At 42.1% G+C, this 17,203-nt stretch overlaps 1 protein-coding gene and 1 long non-coding RNA gene across 7 annotated transcripts in view; one reads left to right on the forward strand and one right to left on the reverse strand.

Moving 5' to 3' along the window:
• Positions 1-4,106: 4,106 nt before the first annotated feature.
• Positions 4,107-17,203, forward strand: part of CNOT6 (CCR4-NOT transcription complex subunit 6) — a 32,793-nt gene continuing 19,696 nt past the window's right edge. For 2 of the 6 annotated variants that reach the window (XM_040573173.1, XM_040573179.1), the window contains exon 1: positions 4,107-4,333. The gene's annotated coding sequence lies outside the window, so the exon portion shown is untranslated. Of the gene's footprint in view, positions 4,334-5,410; positions 5,552-6,024; positions 6,406-16,999; positions 17,068-17,203 lie in introns of those variants that run through there. The other 4 variants (XM_040573174.1, XM_040573176.1, XM_040573180.1 and 1 more) reach the window with 4 other exon arrangements.
• On the reverse strand, positions 6,225-17,004 carry LOC121077734. The gene is made up of 4 exons (XR_005824277.1): positions 14,642-17,004; positions 9,662-9,756; positions 9,223-9,429; positions 6,225-6,362 (listed from the first exon to the last, which is right to left on the reverse strand). It is a non-coding gene; the product is annotated as an uncharacterized LOC121077734 (long non-coding RNA).

Here is a 17,203-nt window from a genome sequence, read left to right on the forward strand (position 1 = left end):
ATCTATATAATTAAAGTAGTCTTGTAAACATGGCATGCAAGCATCTCAGGTGATGGCAGAACTCAGCGTTAGCATTCATAACTGACAAGGAGTTAGAAATTCTCCTCTCACTATGGAAATATTCATATTAGACATAGGTATTTCTAGACAGAAATATCCAAAAAGTTTTCATCGTGTTTAACTTCTTTTTATGTATTTAGAGCATATCTGTATAACTATGTACATTGGCATTACTTTGCCTTGCAGCCAAGTACCTACAAATTGTGCCATCCCAGGATTAAAATTCCTTAATTCAGGACTGTTGTGGATATGCATAAGGTGAGTTTTCAATTATCTTCTTGCATACAAGTCTTCTGGAAGCTACAGTCCATGCAGAGGAAAGCAGGAATATTAATTGCCTCGATGCTTTTTGTATGGGACTTTAACTGAAGTTTTAATGCTCAATAAACATTAAAGATTTATCTTCATTATCCAGCTGTGACAGAAGACACTCTTACATTCATTTGATAGATGGAGAACAGGCCATAAAACTGAAGGCTGAAATCATCAAATATGTAATGATTTTAAATGTCCAAACTGAGAGCGCTGTCATATTTCAGACTACCTGTCATTTTAGGAATGCTCCATGTTCAGAGCAGCGATCCCACTGATCACAATAGTGATGGAAGCTATTTTGCAATTCAGATCCCTGTCTCTCTACCTGGATATATTGAAAATACAGATCATAGCTAAGTTCTTCTTTCCTATTTGAGATCCCTCACCTCCTCTCCCTTCTTTCTTCCTGATTATCTCCCCTGCTTTGCTGTAATTCAACTCTTCTTTGGTTCATTTTTCGCTTCCTTATATTCCAGTTTTATTGTTCCTTCACATTTCTTGGGCACAGAAAGTGGGAGAGGTGAAAGCACTGCAAATTTCCTTGTTCACCTCTTCTGTAACCACAGACATCAGAGGCTTCATAAGCTGTGACGGCTCTGCACTTGTTCTGTCATGACAGGGTGACGTTTCATCAGTTCACTCATCGTGTATGAGCCATGGAGGATGAAGGACGTGTCTTCTAGCCCAAAGAATTTAGAAGTCAAACAAGTCTTTGCTGCACAGCTGTATATAGGTACTTCAAAGATAACAGTTTCACTAAATTTGGCCATTAAAGCAAAGAAAAAAGTACTGTAACCCTGCCACAGAGACAACTCTCTACCACAAGTTTCACATCCCTGTCAGGGCATGGAGGCAACAGGTCCTCAAAACAGCTGCGAGAACCAGCAGCGTGGACAAAGCAAAACTCCCTGAGTCCTCCCAGACACAGTCCCCAGCCCCTACCTTGTACACAAAGAGGGAAGATGACAGGGAGAAGGGGGTGCTAAGAGTTTTTAAGCTACTCACAGCAAATCCTCCTAGCTCCACGTGTAAGGTGAGCAGGGTTGGAAGACGCTCACCTTCGTTTGGGTGTGTGTCACAAGCTGCCCAAGGCAGCCACCCAAAGCCTTGCTCCACAGTGCAAAAAGGTATTTTTGTGTATGGGTAATGAATGAAAAGCTCAGTAAATTTAATAGTGTTAAAAAGAAGTGATTAATTTCTGCTCTAATTGGATTCTCTAACAACAGTACCATCCTGAGCTCAGGGCAACTGTACTCCATGAGACACGGCAGCTCCGATGTATGGAAACTCTCAGGGGCAGGTAAAAGATTAATGGGAAGGGGTCTCTTTTGATTGATGAATCTGTGACCTTGAGCAACAAGAGCACTTGCATGAAGCCTATCCACCATGTGAGACAGATAAAATGAAAGAGGCTCATGTTACGCTCTTAGATCTCATTAGGCACCCAGACCAGAAATACCGATACCGGCACTGGCCATCTGCTCCAGAGTTTGCATGGTTACAGGTTTGATAACATGCGGAGCAAAAGTTAATCATATGTACAGAGGAGCAGCAGCACTTCTGCACAGGAAACTCAGTGCAGCACAACAGTTTCTAAAAAAACCACATACATGTTTTTACCTCATTTTGTTGCTTCAAACCACACAAGCAAATATTCAGTTCAAACAAAAGCTGTTAACGTAAAAGGCCGTAACTTTAGACTCTTCAAATATCACTGTGTTGTTTTTTTTTTTAGAAGTTAAAAAAGTAAAGATATCAGAAAGTTAATTAACTTGAAATTTGCCAAATGGCTGTGATCTACTATTAGTTTTAAAATGGGCAGTAGAGAATTATTTTGTGATTGATTTCATTCTTTTAATGCTCTTTTTTGCTTATGTCAATTATTTGAGAATTGCTAGTATTTTCTGCCATTTGCTTTCCATTTGCATTAGTGAAGGCCCTTGCCAGTAGACCTTTCCAAATCTACTGTAATATTACCCCAGCATCCACCCCCGAGGAATGAAGTTTCCCTGCAAGCATTTTCTAGAGACTTGTGATCAGCTGAGTTTTCTTTGCTGAGAAGCAGTTCCTGGAAAATCCTGCAACACACTCAAAGACTTTACTACTGCTTTTGGAGAATTAGCTCCAGGCAAAACGATACTGTCTACTGAGGCCATATCTGACCTAGAAAGTATTAACTGAAGAATGTGTGGGACAGCTGGTTATCGGAAGCAAAACACATACAGTGCAGGAGAATGACATGTAGAGCTACTTCACCTAGTTCTGAATGACTGTCAGCTCTCCAGAGCCACTGGAAGCAGATACAGCACTGCTGCCAGAGCCCGTGCCGCATCCAGTAACTGAGCCAGCTCAGGTATCTCTAACGCAGCACTGCGCCTTGCGGCAGGGAGACAGTTTATCATCTGAGAACCCTTCAGATATGTGATACGATAAGGCCGAACAGAAATCTGAAGTACAGCACGATTATTTCCCAAACTGAGTGCCACAGGGCTAAGCCTTTCTGAGAAGGAGGTTTTAGGAGCAGACTCGGTACGCAGCATGCCAGAGGCCTCTCTGTTCAAAGCGCTGCTCTCGTGGGTTACTGCTGGTGTTCCTCAGCAGAACCAGGTTCAGTTCTGCCTTTAAACTGTTAGAAGGCCTTGCTGCACAATGAGAGTACCATTTACTTCCAGATTTGTATCCAGTTATACCAAAACAGGTGAGGCTTTGATTCTTTTTCAGCTTTCTGATTTCAGACACAGGGTTGGATATCTGGGATTTTTCTCTTTACGATTCCTTTTGATGAGGTGGTGCACATTTGCTGCTGCATCACCAATGCTTGAACATTACAACAGTATGATAATCAAGGGAAATTCACTTCATTTTGCAATTGTTATTTATAGCTTTGGCCAGTACCACACCACTGATGGTACCTTCCCACCACCTCTTAGCACAATTTCTCGCATCTTACAGTAAAATCTTTTCACACAGTGGCAGCAGTAACTACACTTGAAAACAATGTCTTCTATTTTTCGAGGTATCTGGGTACACATCCATTAATTGAATAAGAAAACGATGTGCAACGTGAGTTTCAGCAGGGGTGCCGATGGGAAGTCGGTGGCCATTTCATGGCAAACACTTCATGAAAACCTCACAGCAAAGGATCTGGGGCATGGATTTGGTACATACATGTATAGAAGGGATATATAGATGATCCCCTGCACTAAGGGGCACTCAACATGCTATCCACATCATGCCCAAGGTCATATGCTGCAAGCCTGCGTTCTTGATTCATACTTATGCAGGAAAATTTAAAGTTAAATCAAGTGATCACTTTAATTAGGCTTCCTGGACTCACACTGGGAACTGTTTCGCTGCTGTACATCATTTACACCAGCTCAGCCTTTAAAAAATACGCCTGACGTGCTACTTTTATCTACTTTTCCGTCTCCTCCTTCGCTCCTCGCCCACATGCCTCCCCCTCCTCGACTTCCTACGGAATCCCCCCAAAACAATTCCCCCAAAACAAGCCCTCCCAAAACAACCCCCCCAAAAACAACCCCCCCAAAACCAAGCCCACAACAAAACCAACCCCCGTTTCGTGACACACTGCCCCCCACCCCCCGGCCCTCTGCGGACCCCCTGCACCCCCACCCCAAGTCCCGCGGCCCCCTCAGCGGCACCCCGCGGCCTGAGGCTGCGCAGCCGCGGAGTGTGGGCGGCCTCGGCAGGCGGGGCGGCAGCAGCAGGAGGAGGAGGAGGAGGAGGAGGAGGAGGAGAGGGAGGAGGAGGAGGAGGAGGGCCGGCCCGCCCGCAGCCGCCGCCGCCGCCACCGCCGCCATGATGCTTGTTTGCTTTCAATGAGTGTGAGGAGGAGGCGGGGGGGAGCCGCTCTCCCGTCCGGCCCGCGGCAGGAAACAAAGAGCCAGGCAGGCGGCGGAGCGAGGGCGGCGGGGGGACGGGGATGCTGCAGCCACAGGTAGGGAGCGGGGCGGCGGGGCGACGTGCGGCCGCGGCGCCTCGCCTCGAGGGGGGGCTCGTGCTTAAGGGGGACGGCGGGGGGGGGGAGCGGGGCTGCGGGGGTTAATTAATTGTTGGGGGGGGGTGATGGGGGAGGGGAGCGGCGTTGTTATGGCGAGAAGGGAAGGGGGGGGTCCCTTAGAGTTTGGGGAGGAAGGGGAGGGGGTGTTTTGTTGGGGGTGGCACGGAGCGGGGAGGGGGCGAGGGGTTGCCCCGGCGGGGGGGGGGGGGGGGGGGGCAGCCCGCGGGGCAGCGCTCGGCGGCCGTGGCGGAGATGATGATGGAGGGAAGGAGGAAGGGAAAGGAGGAAGAGAAGGGGGACGACGACGGCGACAACGACGCCGCCCCCCGAGGGGGGCTCCGCGGCCGCGGAGGGCGCAGGCAGGAGCCGCGGGGCAGGGGCTGGGCGCTGCGCACCCCGCCGAGGGGCAGCCGGGCGGCTTCTCGCCGAAGAGCCCGGCTTTATTTGCATCGGGGAGGCAATTAGGAGAAATTAGTATAATGGCATCTGGAAGCCTTAAGTTCTTTCTTTCTTTATTTTTATTTTTTATTTTCTTCTCCAACCGGGCGATCGAGTTTAAAATAATTAAACAAAGGCAGAGGGAAATGACATCAATCTGATGATCGTCCAGAGCCCCCATTTTCCAGCCGGCCTTCCTGGGGCGGCTCCGCGCGGCGGCCCCGGGCCGCGGGGGCTGGCGGCCGCGGGGCGAGGCCTGGCGGGCACCGGGAGGCCGGAGCGGCCCTGCTCGCCTTGGGGAGAAGGGAAATAAACCGGGGGGAGGCTTCGGGGCCTGATTGCCAGCCCCGGCGGCCAATGCAGGCGAGCGGGAGGCTGGGCTTGCGCTGACATGTGGGGCGGGGGGGGGGCGCACACATGCGGGGATAAACAGAGGGGATTTGGGACAGGGCCTCCCGCGGGGCCTCCGCGCTCGGCGCGGTGGGGGCTGCGGGCTTCCAGAACTTCCCAGCAGGCGATTATTCGTTCACTGAGCCAGCCGCGAGGTGGGTGGGTTTTAGGGAGGCTCTGGGACGGGTCTGCAGGGGCTGAAATCCCGAGGTGGGCGCACGCTGAAGCGCAGAAGTGGGTCAGTAGGGCTGGATCCCGCGCCGCACCACTTCTGGGTTGCAATTCGTAGAGAACTTTAAGCTTGGGATCAGATAAAGCTCTAGAAAAGTACGTATCTGTACATCTGCCTCTCCATCTTGATACACATGTATATTGTGAATGCGTTCTTATCAGTAATTTTTCCATGAATGGTAAAAATTCACATGAAGCTTTATTTGCATTTAGTCACACAAAAATACAGTCAGAACAAATACAGTAAAACAGGGTTGGGTTTTGGTGTTGTTGCCTTTTTTTTTTCATTACAGATATCTGTCTCTGTAAACACACAGAAAACTGTACTAGTGAAAATATAACTCCACAGGCAGGTGTTTGCTTTATAAGCAGAGTTGCAGATCTCCAGTTTTTTTTTTTTTTTTTTTTTCTGGGTCTTATTTTCTTAATCTAGATTTCACCACAATGGGTAACTAATTCAAAATTCAAGGGATTAAGAAATACCTGTGGTTTTTGTCTGGCTTAAATGCAAAGATGTGCAAGTGTTGACTGGTAATTGTGTTGTATCTTGCATTTTTCTTTCATTCTAGAGCAGGTCTCGTAATTGGGAATTTATCAACATTTCCACTGGGGTAATTTTACAGGATTATCCACCCTCTGTTCTTCCTGCTGGTTCATCTGGACTCTGTGGAGTTTGCTGCTAGCAATGAAGCCTTCTGTGGGGGTTTTATTCATGCTATTACTGAAATGGAGCCCTTCGCATTTGGATTAACTCTTTATTCACTTTTCACCTGAATCGCTTGGATCAGTCCATTTATAAAAAGGATACTACCATGCACCCCTTTTCAGTTTGCATTTTGAAGTTGAACTCTGAATACAGTCTTGATGTGTTCAGGCTGGTTACTTTGCTTGAATTTTAGAGGAAGATCTGAAATATAAAGATAGATGAAACTGTAATACTGCATGGGCAGGTAAATACTTCTGATGTTTTATATATGAAGACTTGAAAACATGTCACAAAGGGCCACAAATTGAATGAGCATGGTACCCATCAAGGTAAAAATCATTAAGATCAGTCAGTACTAGATATTAGGAAGACTTATTTTCTATGCAAGTGCAATATGCATAATGGAAAACGTTCTTTAAAATGGGGTAGAATTCTCCCAGGATTGAGCAAACTGAAAACACTTTCCCAACTGACCATCAAAAAATAACTATTTTTAAAAACATGGCAGTGTAAATAAAAGTGGTCTTGCTAAACTATCACCAAAAAGTGAAGTATTTTTGCTTGTAGTGCAGTGTGTGCTATTGTTTATATTGCCACCATGCCTAGGAGGCTGGGTGGTGAATCCCTAATTCCAGTTGTGCAGCACCTGCTACAACAGGCAGCCCCTGCTGCAGAGGCTGCAGGCCTCCTGGTTCTGTTTGCTATCAGACTATTGAGGTCTAAAATTATCCTGTTGTTTTGTCATGTAATTTTGGCTGTACGAGTGCATGGGTGCAGCTTGTAACATTACATCCACGGCCCAACTGGGGCCACGTCCAGTGAAGATTATATGCAGGCTGTACCTTTATGAATGAAAATGCCTTTCAGTCTTCATAACTGAAAGAACATACAACAAATGTCACATACAGGTTTTATTTTTTTCTTAGATGAAATATGTAATATTCAAAGGTAATAACAACATATGATGAACTTAAAAGGTACTATTTGCCTTAAAACCCCATGAAAATAATCTCAACAGACCCTACCTCTAGATTTTAGTCCTAGTTGCATGATACAGAGGTTGGCCTTTGCCCTATTGCTTACAATGTATCAAAGTTATTTTTTTCAATGTACTAAGAGCTTACGCTATTTTCCATCCAGTTTAAATTTAGACTTCTTCATGGTGTAATTTTGAAGGTTTTATACATAAAGTGCTCAGACTGAGTCACCGCAGGGTTTCATCTGCTTTGTATTCCCCTTCAGCGTTGGTGCTTCACACTTGGAGGTGTGTTTATTGTACAATATCATGCCAGATTATTAGCATTGTATTAAGTCACATAAATCGTTCCCGCATTGAGATGAGGTTGTAGAAGTCCACTCAACAAGGAAGCTTGGCATAAGCTTGGGGACTTGCACTCACACTTTCTAATTGCGTGATTTCTGCAGGTGAAGTCTTCAAGCATACAAATGCTTAGGCAGGCCCCATAGAAAAAGCAGTTTAAATGCTTAACATATCCTTTCGAGCTACTAATTACGCTTCCAAGATGGTGCTTATTTATTTAAAAAAAAAAAAGTTGGCAACAACTCCATTTTCTCTTTTGTAGGACTGCAACATGAATCCTTTTTTTAATGCCTCAGAGGGCTTTTTTTAGCAAAGGGATCAAGGAGGGGCTAGGAGCAGAAAATGTATACATAGTTGTTTACTTGAGAAATAAGATACTTGCTGTTAGTATTCCGGTTTGTACTGTAATGGAGCTCTGAAGGAAGAGGGTTTTTTTGTGGTTCTTTTTTTTTTTTAAACTGGTAAACATGTTAGGTATTTTATGGAGGCCGCCATGTAGATACTGTGATCAGAGCCCTGATACTTTGATGATTTTCTTGTGTCTTGTATGTTCCTGGTAGGCAAATTGAGCAGCTTCTTGCTTAAGGCTGTCCTAAAGACTTTGTACCATTTTCTCGTAGCAATACCTCCAAAGCCTCCTTGAGCTCTTTGCTGCCTTGTTGAGGAAAGGGGGGAATCTCAGTGCCAGTTTGAAGGCTGGGGCTTTGTAGAACACACTAAAACAATACAAGTGATAGATCATGGTGTTAGGGTACAGCCCTTTGCCATGGTTAGGAGACCATGAAGGGTACCATAACTTCGTGTCCTTCATATTTCAGATGATCCATGTAGCTTTACTACTCGGGATGTTTTGGAGTGTATTAATGAGTGAAGCATGGATCCTGCAAGTTGATCTGGCTTAAATGGAGCCCCACAAAAGTTTCTGTTTATATCAGTTTGCAGGTCAGAGATCAGGAAAAAAAAAACTGGCTGTGCTTCACAGACAGATCCTTTCACATGCTTTTTGGAACTCAGTGAAACAACACCTGCAAAGACAGGAAGACTCAAAACTAAAATAAAGCAAAGCAAGATTTGCATGTATGCAGTCTGATCTGTATCTCCTGTCAGAACAATGAGCCTGCATCATAAACGGCTGAATAATAAAAAGCATTGAGATGTTTTACGTCAAGCTTTCACCATGAATTCTTGTTCATTCTTGTTTTAAAGTTTTAACAGTTGTCCACCCGATAGAAGAGGGTTGCCTGACAAAGCAAAGGTCCTGTGGACTCAAACAGAGGAATTTCAGTGCTACCTTAATCACAGTCTGTCTGTAAATAGACAAGTACTTTCAGGGACAAGAGTTTTTAGGAACAAGTGATCTTTGGAAAATAGTTAAAACTAGAAAGTAATCTTTGCTGAGGAACATCATGAAAGATCTAATCCTGGAGATTTGAGAACTGATTTTACAATAGCTGCCTGTGCTGGCACAGGTGTTTCCTGTGCAGGGAGCAATAGATTTGGTAGCCCCGTGGTGTCTTCTGGTATAATCACAGTTCACGTAGGAATTAAGAATAGCAGCATGTGAAGACTTTTCTTTCCAGTGGCAGAGCTGGGAAAACTGCTACACGGGTTGTTCATTACCTCACATAACCTGTGTCAGTACAACCAAAGATAGCGCAACTATCTTTGGAAGAGTGCTGAAAACCAACCAGTGACGTGACTAAAGCGTTAATTTTTGAAACCGCCACCACCAAAACCCACCTTCCTAGCTGGGTATCATTGCTGGCTTACAGCATTGGCTCACCAGCAGTTGCTCCAACACAACTGAGCAGGGTGAAGAAGCAGAATATGGGGTCGACAGAGGAATCTTGAGTGGTCTTTGCTGTGCAGGAGAGTGGTTGTGAAACAACATTCTCGGGCTTGTTGGTCTCATTCAAAGTAAAGGATCTCTGAGTAGTCTGGTTGCTTCTGTCAGATAGGTAGAGCATGCATAAATGAATTCTGCAACGTGCTGAACTTTAGTTAATTTAGCAACTAATATTTGCAAGTGTGTTTAAACATCTATTAAGTATTTTTAGGAAGGCAATGTACTTTGGAACTATTTTTATATTTGGAATATTTTGTCATAGTCATTCAGATCTATAGCAGGAACACTGAAAACGAGCTAATGTCCAAATAAAATAATTAGGTTGTCTCTTACAGTTAAATTCTATTGCAAGGCAAAGATACAGAGTAACGTTATGCATGGCAACTTCATGTTTTCACCCGCTAAGTAACAGAAACATGGAAATTATTCTGCAGATGGAAAAAAGGGAAGTGTGGTAAGGATCCTTATGGTATATAGGCCAGCATATAGAATGGTTTCAGTTGCACAAAGATAAGAAATTATGCAGTACTTCAAACAAAATAGTTTTCCATGATGAGAAATTGTAACTGTCAAATATGATTGTCTGGACACAAGATATGGAATAAGAATTGGTGTTTATTAATGTTTTTATCTACAAGACCATTCTCACTATCTTTCTGAAGGTGTTTGTAGGCAAAGCTTTTGAGCTTTGGTCTTAGAATCTGTTTACATTTTTAAAACTTGAAGCTGAGTGTTTTAAGATGGAAATTTTCCATTTAGAGTTGATCTTCTAGGTTCCATCTTATTTGTACAGTATAGAATAACGTAATGAAAGTAAATTCTTAAAGCAATTAGTGAACCTGACTAGTCTTTTAGTATATTGGCATTTCAGAATACTATGAAATAGAAAATACAAAATCTGAACGTGGTGTAGTACTCATTAGCTAGCCAAAGTGTTTCTAGGGATACCAGTTAAAGGTCAGTCTTTGCTTTGCAATTTGGTTTTGCACTAATGCTTGTTTTGTATACAGCAGCCTTTTACTATAGGCATAATTATGTATAATTGCTGATAATTAAGAACTATTCTAATCATCTGGACTCTGTGTTACACGGAGAACATTTGGAAACGGTATTTCTAATCCTTAGATGTTGAGCAGGCTAAGGGGTGGGAATTTGAATTATCATGATTCAGATAAAGTGTTATCGTGTAGATCTGTCTAAAAGATGGAGCAGTCAAGGACCTTTGTGCTGAAACATGCCTTTTGTACTCTGAACATTTTAGAGTTCTCTTTTGAGCCCAACCTGATCTTTAGAGCAACTGAACATGGAAGTGAAAATCACTGCTTTGCATTAGTGAAGCTATGGTAAATACATTTTTCACTCCTTGCAAGGTTCAGAGGGTTACACGTACTCCATCAAAATACTGGGCTGCAGGTTGCTCAGCTGATGGGAAATCACGATGGAGGTAGAGTGGAGGGGTGGCAGGGCTGGGGAGGAGAGGACTGGAAAATGGCAACCTCCCTACCCCTGGCAAGCACCTTGTAACTGGGCAGCTTGCGTTTCCATAAACACGTAGTTAAGGACAAAGAAACCTTTATTACATTCTAAATACCTGAAGGTTAAAATTCAATAACATGCTCATTTTAAAAATGAATTAGCTGATTTTTAGACTTGATGAAACTTAAAGCCTGACCCATTTAGGTGCTATAGTCTGATCAGGCCTTCCTAATTTGAAAACAGCAAACATATCCTTTGACTTTATGGCTTAGTTGATATGAACTGGGATGCTTTGCTCTTTTTTCCCCCCTCCCCTCCTCCTCTTTTTTAAAGGTTTCAGGAGGGTTGTATTTCATTTTAGTCGGCTTCAGTTAGATTAAGGGCTTTGCAGAATTTTTAACTCTTCATAGATTTTGTGAAAGAATATTAAAACATTTGTCAGCTTACAAGTTTTCTGTAGTACCACCTATTTATGCAAAACTAAACTTGATCTGATTAGCCATATTTCAGATATACTCACGTGAGCTAACATATATTGACTTAATCAGTATCTTACATTATTACGTGGTTGCAATGCACGCTCACATACCACTGCATTATTTAAGTCTGCAAAAGAGGAAGGGTAGCTTGTGGTTCTGTATTGGCAGTCAGGTGAAACTCTGCTTTTAGAAGTCCTTAAAATATGATGAAGCAGCATTACTTCCCTGATGAAGCCATTAAATCTTACTGTGCTAACAGCCCCTGACACGTATGCGATCATACCAAGTGAAAGACCTCTTGAAATGAGGCAATTAACTTTGTGTTTGTTTCTTTTAAGTTTAGATTATTCCAACATTAAGCTATACCTTAGATTAAAGGAATCTTGACATTTTCCCCAAATTTCTGGGGGGTAGGGGCTGTTTTAAAGAATCATACTTGTGCTGCTCCCCTGTGGTACTCCACTTCTGCCTGTGCAAGCAGCTGTAATGTGCACTGCAGGGAGAGGTAAATTCTGAACTCACAGTATATAGTCTGAAAAACTCTGGTCTTACCCTTGAGCTAATTTTCCAGTCTGATTTTTTTTCCTAGTTTTATATTTTCAATGCTATTATGAAAAAAATGATTGGCTTTTTTCTATTAATGCCAAGACTCTCTACACTATTCAACAAATAAATAGGTGTTTACACAGATGATATTTACTTAAGAGTAGCATACTGGTGGTGGTAGGGATCTGTGTTTTCTTGTAACACTTTTCTTTGTATGTTTCAACAGAGCAATCATGTTCTCTAGTACAGTGTTAAATGTAAGGTTGCATTTCAATAGATAGACCAGTCCTTAAAATCCTGTTTATTCAGCATCAAAATATTTGTAGTGTTAGTTCTGATCTGCTTTAATATGGATTACCTCTCCTTTGAGGAAGCTTTAATTCTCAGGAGGTTTTTTTTAGGTGTTGGCTTACCCCTGCATTTCTGAACTTTAGTTTATTTGCACAGTTAGGTATTGCAGCAAAATATTACCAGAAGCAATATTTCACAGTAGGATGCAAGTCTTCAGTATTATTGCTTATACCTGCTACTGGTTAGGAAGACCAGAGTCATAGCATATGTTAAGATTTTTAACTAAATCAAACTTTTTAAAATAAGTTTCATTAATACATGTTGAATAAAACAGATAGAATAAGACTGGCACAAAGTTTCAAAAACTTCGTTGGAACAGTATCAAGTACACAGAGGACAACATACATTTCTCTAAGTTTTATGGGGCTGTACAGGCAGACAGGTGGCCATGTCTGTGTGCCAAATAACTTTAGCGGAATGACACTGAGTTTACTTCGTGTGACACTTGAGGTTCAGCCAGGATATATTGGGTACTTGTTTGCTTCCTTTCTCCACTATAGTGTCTTGCCTATGAATCCTTTTTTCCCATATTTTTCAGGATTAAGATCATTAACTAGTTTGTGTAAATCCAGTCATTGACTCAACTCATCCCTTCAAATGCTTGAAATTCTGAAGGGCCTGACCTTTACCATAAACATGTTTAAGTTCCTGTTGTTTTTCAGTAAGAAGACAGATGTTGCACCTTGTCATCCAGCCAGGGGCAGTGTCCATTTACATAAGGCTGTTGCCTCTACTTCAAGCTGAAATGTAATTAAATTCCCATAGAAATTCATAACTTGCTAAATAAAATGTCAACAGTGAAGGGAACATGAAAGTAATAAGCTTAATTCATCTTGAGAAAACACTTGTTTAAAGAACAGGTAGTGTTACTTTGAGTGGGAACGAGCGAAATAAGCATCCTTGAAAGAACAGGTTATTTAACAAATCTTAAATTTTATCATAAACACAAGTACAACACTATGAAATTAGCTTAAGGACTTTTTTCCAAGGTGTAGTAGGTATCTTTTAGATGCATTTCTGTTCTGCATTCCCTTTAAAAAGGATCATTATTCAGAGTTTAAAGCAATGATTTTTGTTCTTCCTAATAAAGCTCAACCATAGATTAACCCTTCAAATGCAGGTTAACATTTTTATTAGCCTATACATTTCTAGAACTACTACAGTTTTGTTATCTAAGAATCATTGTACTTTGACTTCACTTAGGATTTTAGACTTTGTTCAGTGTTACTATTTAACTAATGAATGGATGAGGGTAGTTGGAAGCAAGATTTTGCTTCCTGCTTTGCAAGAACAGCTTTCAGGTAGGCGTGGCCAAAACCAATTATGTTGTTGTTTTGTTTCAGTCAAATAAACAGCTCTGTTGTGAATCCACAGGTCAGTTACTACTGTAATTCAGGAAACTGGGCACCCTTAAATACATTCCTGCTTTTTCCTTCCACCTTTGATTTTGGCGAGTTTAAGTCTCTTAACCTTCTGCTGATGCAAGTGTGAAGTGGAAATGCAAAGTCCTGGGGAGGAAGGAACTACAGCAGGACCAGCTTAGTTCTGCTTAGTGTGGTGTGAAACCACAAGGCAAGTGGCTGGGGGAGCAAAGAAGATCCCAAATTAACTTTGAAATCAAGATGTACTATTCAGTTTTGGCATCAGATACTTGTGGGGAAAGCCCTTGAAGTCCATTCTCAAATGAAGCTTTGGATTACATGAAAGAGCTTAAAGGTCAGAGGCACAAGGCTGCAAAAGAGTGGTCAGATATGGTCATCCAGTATTAGAGTTGAGGGGTGTGGGGCAAAAAAAATAAATATCAACTTCATATTCACTTCATAAATATCAAAATAGTTCTTTCAGAATAAGTGATTGGATCAGATGATGTTAAACTCGTATCTGAGCATTAACTTAAGCTGTTTTCAATGTTTCATGATTTTCAGAAGAGTTTTAGAATTAAAGTTTTCTTTGTCTAGTTTAAAATTTGGTATGGAAGAACCTAGGATTTATAGGAAGTTTTCTGTAGATAACATAATACCTCTATTTATAGTGACATCAATGTTATGGAGGCTCAAGAGTAAACTTGGCCTACAGGAGTGGTCTAATACATTTAGTTTTGAAATAGAGTTAATTTATCTGTGGTCTTAGAGAAATCATTTCAGGATATGAAGAAATGCTGTAGGCTTTTGTTGTTGTTTTAAGTGAAAAAAAGTTTTAATCAAAATAGCTAGGTGAGCAGCATTCCAAGAGTAAGCAGAAAGCTATCTCCCCACAATCTTTCAACTTTGTAGAACTGACAGAAGAGAAGAACGGGAGTAAAACAAACTCTTTTCTGCCCTACCACTCAAGGTAGTTCTACAAGGCTATCATCTCTATTTTAGAGACATTATTTATTAGTACTTTACAGAGTTGTTTGGATCATTAACTACCTTGTATTCTAGCTTTTACATTCCATGTTGCTATAACCAAGCAGACTTACCATTCCATAGACCTTCTCAAGCAGCACTCTGAATCTTTTTGCATTCTTCTTTAGACAGTAGAGGAGCTAAAATGACTTGGCCTTTAGGCACCTCCTCCAAATCCTCCTTTTCTAGGCCACTGACTTTTCCCGAGACTGCACTCTTAATAGCACCAGTGTTTTCATTATAAATGCTCTTCAGCAGCAGAGCAGCACCTGCTTAATAGAGCAGCACACCCACTCACACAGTTGCCGGTAATCACACCTTCTCTTTTCCAGGATAGTTTTCTAAACCAGCACCTAGCTTGGCTGTTAATCACCTTACTGCACTCATTACTTTAATCTGGAGAGACAGGCAGCAATTGGTGCTGGTGCAACTCAATCCTGGGGAAATTTAGCTTTGTCTCTAGTGATCTGTTCCTGAGCGAAACCAAAGCCAGTGCTCCATCCTCCTTTTGTCGTATTGGCCACTTTTGTCAGCTCTTCTTTTGACAGCTTGCCCTCCCTTGACTTCACAATCTTTAGTATTTTTCTTCTCCCTTTCTGATCCTCGCCGCCCCTGCACCTCTCCACGAACAGCCTGGTCTGCCTTGGTTCACCATTTCCCCATTCTGCTGTCTTTGGGTACCATCCCTGGAGTCGAAGACTCCAGGTCTAATTTCCTATGCCAGATCTTTTATGCTGTTGACACCACCAACCTGTTTCAGCTCAGCTTCTTTGGGTAAGGAGTGTTAATTCCACGTTAGGATTGAGTGACCTAGGGTAGGAATGGGCAGCTGTCCTCCTCTTAAAGCCCTTCTGTGTTTACAACTCTTAAATGCAATTGCAATAACCTAGTACAAGATAGTAAACAATTTTATTTGCACTTAAACATACTTCAGTGTCCTCTTCATTCAATTTTTGTAGTCTGGAATGTGTTCTGGGCATCTGTGTCATAACTTTGTTTATAAACCTTTTGTCCCTTACCAACAGACTTACTGCATATAACAACAGGGGAATATTCAGTGGTGCTTCCCCCAGTCTGTGTTGGTGCAAGTGAAAATTGCAGATGGTGAAAGCTCTTTTGAAAATGAGATGTGAATTATCATGTTAGTTATGTTATTGAAGCTGCAGTTACCAAAAGCTTTAAGGTTGTTCAGTACCGTTTTGTGCTTCGTAAAATTGCTTTAGTCTGACAAAACTCTATCACTTAATCTAACATTTACCTCAACAGTGAACCAGAGTACCTCAGCAGGTTCTAAATTTTGAACTGGGGAGCTGGGGAAAGATGAAAGCGATTTGTAAAAGAGAGTAATTTCCTTCAACTGCAAGTTTTGATATTTAGTTCAAGGTATCATGTTCATATTTCATGATGACCTGTGAAATGTGACCCACATTTAGCCTTGGTGTCAGTGCCTGACAGATCTTGAACTCTGCAATGAATAAAGACGCACTAATACCTGGTAGGATGATTCCCCTGGTGCTCTGGTGTGGCTGGGATCAGCGATGCCGATCAGCAGCTGGATGCCTGCTGGCGTAGCTGCCCTGCCTCACAGCCAGGAGCACTCCTTTAGCAAGGAGGCCTCGTGTGCATTTGCTGCTTTTTCTGCTCTTGGCAATCCTCAGCAACACAGAATTGCCCAGTTTGAGTTGCAGCAGTGAGAAAGGGAAAACTGTCAAGAGGAGGAGTGCTAACAAGGGGTAGAGCAGTGACGGGGGTGGACTGGGAGCATGGGGGCACCAGGATCCTGCGTTAAAACCTTCAATCCTTACAACTCTTCAGCTGTTTTAGTACACGTTAACAAAACGCCTTGGAAAAGTATGTCATCCTCTTGTAGTAGGAAGGAGCCATGTACCGCTGGTACCAGCAAGTCTGTTAATTAGTGCATGTGATTGACCGTGCTCTAGGGAGTATCCGTATTGCTGTGCTGGATGAGATTTCTCTCTAGTATTACCTGCTTTAGTTTTGAAAAATTGGAACACGTTTATTAAGTTGGGGAACCACAGGAAGAGAAAATATCAAATGACCAAGGAAGGTAAATGTTTCCTGAAAAAACAGTGCTCTTATGGGGTAATAGTGTTTGTGAAAAACTTACTAATTTATAGGAATTTCAGAAGAGAAGCTGTATATATTACTTTGCCACGTATTGTTGCACTGATTAGATAGTTACTGCAGGAAGAAGTTATGATTTTACCTTCCTTGTGGCTTTCAATCAACTTTTACCTCCTTTAATTGGCTTAGTTGGAAGAAATTATTACACTTCGTGATTTTAGCATTCTGGGTACTCAGGTATTGCCATCCTTTAATGAACTCACCCCAGCTGCTATTTATAATCTCATCATTTTTCCCACCATTCACTTCTTAAAGAGGAATTTTCTTGGGCTTGGTAAATCTGATTTTGATGAGCAGTGGGAGTGGGAAGGGGGGAAGAAGGAGTGTGAGTTAGTAGAAGAGCTGTTGTATTAAAGTAAGCATTTGGGGGTCTAAAAACTTTTAATTAAGACACATAATTAGTTATGTTATTTTTGTTTGTTTTTAACATGTAGAATAAACAATTCCCAGTAAATTCAATACATGAGAAACAAGTCTGGTTGATAGCCTAA

The sequence above is a fragment of the Cygnus olor genome, chromosome 14 (assembly GCF_009769625.2).
Source record: "Cygnus olor isolate bCygOlo1 chromosome 14, bCygOlo1.pri.v2, whole genome shotgun sequence".
Lineage (NCBI taxonomy): Eukaryota > Metazoa > Chordata > Aves > Anseriformes > Anatidae > Cygnus > Cygnus olor.